The 9,031-nt window shown below is 35.1% G+C and overlaps 1 non-coding gene across 1 annotated transcript; it reads left to right on the forward strand.

Moving 5' to 3' along the window:
• The first annotated feature begins 2,437 nt into the window (after positions 1-2,437).
• On the forward strand, positions 2,438-2,489 carry H30A04.8. The gene has a single exon (NR_072765.1). It is a non-coding gene; the product is annotated as an Unclassified non-coding RNA H30A04.8 (non-coding RNA).
• Positions 2,490-9,031: the final 6,542 nt, after the last annotated feature.

The raw sequence follows: 9,031 nt of genomic DNA on the forward strand, positions 1-9,031 counted from the left end.
TGACGTCACTTTTTTAAAGCAAAAAGTTGGCGGTCAACAGCTGTGAGAAAATAGTGGTACTTGAGATGATTTGAGTTGCTATGTCGCGGAGATATCTACCGACACTTTTATTTGACTATCAATATATATTTGACGTATCATGACGTTTCCAGGTGAGTTGATTTTTTTTTTGAAAATAAATGAATGGCTTTTGAACTGTGTGCCTACATATTTCTGCAAGAATTGCCGAGCAACTTGAAAATCTGCTCATGGTGAATTTTTCATGAAGAGTGTGAGTCGTTGTGGTATTTCTGGAAACACACTGCTAATCTTTGTAAGAAATATGTAGAGCTGACTTTTTTTGTATGCTCAAAAATCACTAGAAGTATTATCATCCATAATTTTTGAAAATAGCTTGTCTTCAGAAAAATGTTTTGAAACTCTTGATTTAAACTTTACATTAACTTTTTCAAAATTAAACAAAACTTTTAAATTTAATTCATAAATTTATTGAGAATGTAGTTTGAGTATACTCAAATTAGGTTTAGAACATTTTGTTTAATGACAAAAATTCAACAATTTTTAAATAAAGAAATTCTAAAGGACTAGTCTAGTCTAAGTTGACCGTAGGGCCTAAACATAGCTTTCAACCGGCGGGCCTATCGCCCCATTTCTGCACTATAGTCAAAGACTTGGTGTTTACACCACAAAGTGCAAAGGGTAGTTCTTTCGCCGCGGCCGACACCTTTCGAGTTCTGCGCTGCAGCATACATTAGGTGAGGCTTGCAGCACGAGGCATGCGCAGGTCGCCGAAAGGCAGGCAACAATTTTTTTCTCCATTTCTGAAAGTTTCCCAAAAAGTATGTTGGGGTCGTGGGTCGGCCAATCTCGGCCTATTGAACATGCCTACAGACAATACAAAGAATGTATCACTGACCTTACGCTGACCTCAATCGGTGTCGGCTGCAATTTTTTCTGGTCTTGTCAAACTTTTGTGACTATAGATAGCTATAGATCGTAGATTGAACTCTGAGCTACAAAGTCGACAGACTTGATGATGTTAAGTAGTTTAATTTTGAGTCAGCTTGTGTAAGTTTTTTTCAATGCCCTTTTCCGTATCTTGTCTAAAACCGATTAGCTTTGTTAGCAGGATAGACTAGGTCTGCAAAATGTACGCTAGTTTTATCACTTTTTGCATTCAAGAAGAGCAGCACGTCATGTTGTCGACGACTGAATAAGAAGAAGAAGAAGAAGAAAACATGAAGGAAGCAAGACGGCGCCTTGAGCGTGTGAAAATTACGTTTTTATCGCGCTTCTAGACTTTCGCGCCGTGTCTAAAACGAGCATAACAATGAACAAACTCGTCGCCTTCCTCCCACGGATTCTCGTTTTTTGAACTTTATTGTTTTATGCTAACAGGATTGAAGTGTTGATTTATGTACGAAAAATCATAGTTCAGTGTAAGAATGTTAGGTATTTTAGACAAACTTTGAGACAAACTTTGAGACAAACTTTGAAACTTTACCACCTGCTATGTGGTGTTTGAAAACTTTGAACAGAAGCGTTGAAAGAATCGTGTTTCCAATTTTTGTGATGCTGTAAGAAATGACAAAATTAAGTGGGTAAATCAATGTATTTTGTTTTGGCCAAAATAAAAGTTTTCAAGGGATTTTCCCACGATTCCAAATATTAAAGTGTCTCTACTCTCTACTTGATCTACTCTTAAAGGTGGAGTACCGAAATCTGGGAAATATTTTCAAATGACTCCAAATTTCCCCTGATTCCGAATATCTATGTGAAAAAATTCAAAAAAAATTTCCCTGATTCCATATTTGAGCTTGGAATCGCGATTTTCATTTTCGTCCCTATGAGATTTTTCAAATGCGCGCCGAAATAAATTATCTTTGGAGCGCGTTTGCCTCATTTAATTTTCCCCATATATTTTTACTTATTTCAGTTTTACAGCTATTTTCGTTCATTTTTATGCTTGTAAAATGTTCTATTGACACGAAATAAAAAAAATGCAAAACAAATCCGATAACATACGGCAAAAATGAATAAAAATAGCTGAAAAACTGAAAAAAAAGTGAAAATTTATTGATGAAATTAAATGAGGCAAACGCGCTCCAAGGAGAATTTATTTCGGCGCGAATTTGAAAAATCTCTTGGGAACGCAAATGAAAATGGCGATTTCAAGGTCAAATATAAAATCAGAGAAATGTTTTTTTTTATTTTTTCACTTAGATATTAGGGAAAAATTCGGAGTCATTTGGAAATATTTCCCAGATTTCGGTACTCCACCTTTAAACAGTGACAGTTTGAATTCTGAGTATAGCTTCGTTAACTCGTATTTTCCCATGCAAAAAAAATCACCGCATAATTAAATTCCCTCCAACATTTCCTGGAACTTGACGGCAACTTTCTCTGCCATTATTAATATTTGCTCACATCCCATCCATGAGCTAATCGGTCAGAAATCATGAAAACGTGCTTAACAATTCCAAAGTCAATTTCGCGTCCCAAGACGGCGTTGTTTGACAGTGGGAGGGGTTTTTGTCTTTTTCCTTTGCCAATTACACGTAACACCCTTTACGGCTCGCCGAGCAAAACCATGAATTTTCGAATATTCTGGAAGAGGAAAGAGTGTCAAAAAAGAGACTGCATGGGGTGAGAGAGGGCTCAATATAGGTATATAGCACGCATACCTCAGATTTTTGCCTTTTTGAAAGTTGTCGTTTCATTAATATCGAGTTTGCTAATTTTTTTGAATTGAAACTTTAAAAGAGACAATGCTCTGTGCACTATGTTATATTAAATTATTGTGTTTTTACATAAACAGACACTTGAAAACTGTATACTCAAATTTTGTGAATATTTCAGGAAATTTACACAATATGCCTATTCTTTGAGTATTTATTCGACTAGGGTTTTGCAAAAAATTGAAGCAAAACTATTTCTATGTACAAAACCAATTTCTTCTTCAAATATTGTTTCAAAATCTCAAAGGCTACCTAGAAAAAGTCATTCACCTAAAAAAGTTCATTGTACCTTTTTGGGGACTAGTAAAATTTTAGGCAGTAATTGAGGGCATTTTCAAAATGTTCTACAAAATGAGGTCAAATAGTTTCACTTCATTTTCAAGTAATTTTGCTTTGATTTGAAGATTATGCTGGAATGTCAAGATTTTTAGTTTTGCCGCACAATTCTAGTATAAATATGAATCTTTTTGGGTTTTTATTGCATTTGTACACCTGTTTTAAACTGCCCCTTGAAAAACCAGTTGTTAACCTTTCAACATCGAAGGTGGAATAGCGCCAATGGGAAAAGTGTTAAAAACTACTGATATGGTGTCAAAATGACCGAATATCATAATAAAAAAATTTGCAAAATTTTTTGAACATTTTTTAATTACTGTCAAAATGTAACAATTTACTCAGTTTTTGCCACTCATAATTTTGGAAGGCGACCAAAAAAAGAAGTTTTTTTTGTAGGGGTTGGAACATGCGACATTGCTTTGGATTTCTTCAAAAGCTCATACTTTTGAAAACTTTCGAAATTTGCCAAAACGAGTGTTTTATTATATAATAATATTCTGTTGTTTTGGATCATTATAAATGTATTCAGACAAAATCCCCACTGGCGCTACTCTACCTTAGCGCAACATTTTGTGATGTAAGACGTTCCGTATTCAAAATATTTTTTCTAGACTTTTTCCCCTCAAAATTATTCAGAAAATATACCGCATTATTTTCCCTCGAAAAAAAAATCCGAAATCTCAATCTCTCAAATGCTTAGTTTTACTCATTTTCTAGACACATCTCCAAAAATAAAAGCTTTTAATGTTTGTACCAAGAATTAAGTGCTCTGAATATGACATCCTTTGGGAGACTGAACACGGCCAATTGTGTCTATGATGACGTCGTAATGATCAACGAGCCGTCTTTCGCCGAGTGGCCTTTTCTTGAAAAACACATCACGGAAAAGACTTTGAAATATGATTCTGATGAGGAGAAGGAGAGGGCGGCGAACTTGTCCGCGCATGGATTCGTTGGAGAGGGGATGCTATTTCAAGAGCTTCTTGCCAGAAAATGACGTAAGATTGTCTTGTTTTTCAGAGTAGAAGTTTGTATTTTTATAAGTCAGGCTTCCAAGTTAGACCCTAAATGCGGAGTAATGCCAATTTAAAAACTCCCTAAAAGTCTTCCGCGGTGAAAAACTGAATATATGTGTATATATCATGGGTAAACTTTTCAATAGTTATTTGAAAAAAAAAACACACTTTCACAGTTTGGTTTTTATTTTAACACGTAATTTTGGAAGTTGAACAAAACACTTTTATGATTTGAAACATAGTAACTATGCAATTACCTAGATCACAAGATTTGCCGCACAAGTCGAAATGTTCTAGATTATATATTTAAAACATCTTTCAAGTGAATTTTGTAATTTATATTGTTGTAAATTTTTTCTAAAGGCTTAGTACCGAAATTTAGGACTCTGTTTTTTTGGACCCAAAATGTTCCAAAACTACCAAATTTCGTAATGAGACTTTCTGAAAATTTCTCAAAAAAAAGTTATGGCGGTTAAAAGTTCTGGAATAAAACGGCCTATTAAAAAAATCTAAAATCTCAAATTTTGGCAACTTTTTAGTGTCGCAGTGGTGGACCTTAATTTTAATTTGATTGTCGTCTATATATGACATCCCCTTGGAAACTGAACAAGGCCTTTTGTGTCTATGATGACATTTTATTCCGCAGAGTGGGGTTTTCTTCCAGAATGTGATTTTAAGGAATATAGTATTTCCGTTATTTTCAATGTTTTTTTTAATGGTATAAATAAGAAAATCTGCTCTGAACTTACTATTGCTTTATCTAACCCATTTTGTCAAAAAGAAAATGTAGGGTTCCCGGTTTTCCTTCTGCATTCTTAATGATTAGCCGAACAACACACGCTTTTGTCAAATTGTCAAACGTCACTTTCTACGCGATGTTGCAAGAATTCGAAATTGACATACTTGTCAGAAAGTGATGACAAAATGTCGTATATAAACGCCGATATTCAAAAATGAGTATTTTGTTTTCAAATGATTATTCGGCGCTAGTTGTTCTAATCTTCTTTCACATTTTGCATACGTTGTTTTTTGTTCTTGTTTCTTTATTTAGAAACACAAAAAACAGATAGTATTGCAGAATAAAAACGCATTAAAATTGCACAAAAGAATGAAAGAGAGAAGCCCCAACAGGAAGAGTTTGAACCCTTGGGCAATGGGAGCAAATAATTGAATCTCGCTTCTGTTTTTTCGCCATTGTTTTTGTTTTCTCCGCGCTTTTGTCGACGGCGGAACGAGAGAAACGTCACTTTTCAATTCTTGGTTTGCTTCGTGAATTCTCAATGAAAATTGAGAATTTGGAAACTGGAAACTGGAAATATGTACGGTTTGGCGTGTCTTTTTTTCCTTGGCTTTTGCGCCCATTCTACCACCACGTACATTCAATCCAATTGAAGTATGACGTTTTCCAATTCAATTTTCTCGACGGAAATTTAATATCGCTGAGAAATTGATCAGCTCCGAACAAAGAATTTCATTTTCGGTATAGAAAAACGCTGAAATTCCGAGAACTCTGTAACTTTGTCTGTGTCTGAATTTTTTTTGCTCATTTTTCCCATGTGTGGGAGTTTGATTTGATTAGGGACATTGTATTAAAGATGGGTGTTTATCAAGAGTTTCATTGTTCGGGACATGAATTTTTTGGTTTTCATTTCGGTTATAGTTTTCTACTATGTATGTTTCAAAAAAAGAGTTTTGACAAAATGTGTTTTTGTCTAATCCGACTTTTTTTTGTGTGATCCACATCTACCAATGTCGGTTGCTCGTTCTTTTTGAGCATCCCTAAAATTGTGCTGTTCAGGATAACAATACAAATTGAAACAATTTCCATATATTTCGTTTTCATACACTCAAAATAATAAAACTGCGTGGCGTGTACTGCAGAAAACCTAATATTGAGGCCCCGCTTTTTTCTTGTCCACTCACGGAGAAAAGTGGTGGACATTTTGACCCCAACCAATATCAGGCCGCCGACATCTCACGGGTTCCGCGCGCCGCTGCTGTTAACTCGCTGTGGGCGTGGCGAGCTGTCTCCGCCTGCTGCGAGTTAAACATAGCGGCGCGCGGAACCCGTGAGATGTCGGCGACCTGATATTGGTTGGGGTCAAAATTTTTGTCTTTTCTCCGTGAGTGGTCGAGAAAAAGACGGGGCCTAAATATTAGGTTTTCTGCAGTACACGCCACGCAGTTTTTTTTTATTTTGAGTGTACTGTCGTGATTAAAAAACATTTAGAGTTTACTGGTAAATTATAATATCCTTTTCAGATGAATATATCTATAAATTCGCCCTTACACGTGGTGCCAGACTGTCCTATTACGGCTTGGACTACAAAAAAATTCGAGTATTAGTTGCCCAAAAATTGTGACGAACCATGCCAAATCAGATGAGAATTCTGCGTCTCTTCTCCCGCTCTTTTTGTTGATCTACGTAGATCGAGCCAAAATGAAACACTCTGATACCACGTGCCCTTAAAAAACCGAATTTGGAAATAATAAAATATAAGCGAGCGGCATATAAAACGTTATATAAAAATAATCGTGCTCAGTTTTGAAGAATTGAATGAGTTTGCCATATTTTTCCACTTTTAATTTTTTTTTATGTGCGTGCTGCATCTTAAACGTGTAATCCAATCAGAATAATTGATTGCCTTAGAGATGATCGGTGTAATGAAGCTTTTGACCAATTTTTTGTGGAAATGAAAAAATCTACTTTTTCTGATGCACTGATCTTGCTTTTAGAAAAATTGGATTTTGATATACAACAATTTTTAATTATTTTTTCCGCCTTTTTCTATTCTCAAATGAAAATGTTTTCTCACCCTTTAACTCTTTCTACTTCACGTTGCTTTTTTCTTTTCTTTCTTTTTTTTCTTTATTCAATGATGACATTGTCCTTCTATTCATAAACATATGAACAAAACCCAGCAAGTGGGGGAGGACACGTCTTCAAAGAAAAAAACACGATAGTGGAGATAGAAAAAAACGAAAAAGGAAAGAGAAAAAAGGGGAAAAGACGAGGATGAAAGAAGAAGGAAGGAGGATGAAGAAGAAAAGATAGAAGAAGCGAAAGGAAACTTTCGCACCACGCACTTCCTTCTGACGTCTCTCGACCTCTCTATATCTCTGGCTGAAATGCTTCCGAATGTTGCCAAAATGAGCACGGTAAGAAGGAGGGGAGGCAAAGCTCCTTCTCTCCGGAGCTCTTATGATGTCTCATCGAAAATGGGAGATAGAGAGGGAGAGAGGAAGGCAAGGAGGGGGGGAGCTGCCTCTTCTATTTATCCATTGAAATTTTTTCCTTACTTACTACTTCTTCTTCTTACTCGCCTGCTTCTTCTTCTTCTTCCTTTTTTCTTCTTATTCCTCCCAATCCTCTCTCGTCATGACAAGCTATTTATCGCAACGCATACTCTGGACCCTCTGCCTACTTGTGTAATGGCAGTCCTCTGGAGGTCCGCTGTCTACGTCATATGACATCACCAATATGTTGCCAAAGCCATTCTCCCCGCCGAGCAAAGCTTTGGCGCGCTGCCAAGTGCTGTCTCCCTCGACCCTGCCCATTAGGCATGCTTAAACCAAACTTCTTCGCGATTTCTTGATCTACTCAACCGCACCTCCTCTCATTTCCCTACATTATCTTTTACAAATGATAAGGTTGTACTGAATAGAGTTTGATGTCTGGCCGAAATGCCAACATTTGTGTCATAAATTTATTGTATGAATGGATGGAAATGTATTATAGTTTGTACAAGAATTAAGAAGACGAGTATGAAAATATGAAGATAGAAAATCTACATAACCTATTTGAATGTTCTGTGAAAAAAAATTATTGAATCAGATCTTAAAAGGATTATAACTGACGTAGAAGATCTAGAATGTTGTGGCCACTTACTTTTGATTTTTGGAAGTCTCACTATCAAATATATATTGAAAAATTTTTTAATCACTTTGTTTATTGATCAGTCAATAGATTTTCAAATTTTATATTTTACAAGATTTTTTTGAAATACTATTATTATATTTTCCAAGAAAAAGTTGCTTTAATTTGTTTTGCAATAGCTGGTATTATTGTATATATACTCTATGTACATCGTTTTTCCTCTCTCCTATCACATGTTTTCCTATCGTTGCCTATCTCTTTTCCTTTTCATCAGTCTAATTAGAATAACTCGTAAAAAAGTGTCGTCACTTTTTTTTCTGTTGACATCATCATATGATTGGTGTTTCTATTTAAAAAGCATAAACTAATGAGAAAATTCAAAAGTGCAAATCCTGACTTATCAAAGCCATTTGGACAATCTTTAATTGGCCTTATTGTTAGTACTTACTATATTATATTAAACACTATTTACTCATCATTCCCAATCTGTTATTTTTTGTATACTGGTTTTTATTATCTAGTGATAATACCCACTACAAAATTTGATCGTTATCGTATTTTTCTATTTTTTTCACCCACTTCCCTTTTTTCTATGGATGAAAAATAAAAAATAAAAAATTCAATTTCTAATATCATCTTGTAAAGTGGAGATTGAGGGTGGAGATGGAAATCTGATAGAGATTTGCGAAAATCAAGATCATATAAATCCTCATAGTAATCTCCTCGCATATATATATACATATATATATATATATTCCATTTCATAAAAAGTTCCTATCCTTCTCGCTCAGGCTCCTCCAACCACACACACAGCTCCAACACGTCACTTGATGCAATCATATCCAGGAATAGGATATGTGTGTGTGTATACACACTCGCTTAGTTATTTGCATAGTATTTTCGAGATGGACGAAAAATTTATTCATTTTCCGTTCTTAGACATCACAAGAAATGCGGATTTCCCATGCTAAAATTGTTGCAAAAGTTTTGAAATTATTGACGTAGTGAATTCATTTTTTTAAAAGTTATTAGCTAATGTAGTTCAATATGAGTTGTGTTAATCT

The sequence above is a fragment of the Caenorhabditis elegans genome, chromosome X (genome assembly GCF_000002985.6).
Source record: "Caenorhabditis elegans chromosome X".
NCBI classification, from domain to species: Eukaryota; Metazoa; Nematoda; class Chromadorea; order Rhabditida; family Rhabditidae; genus Caenorhabditis; species Caenorhabditis elegans.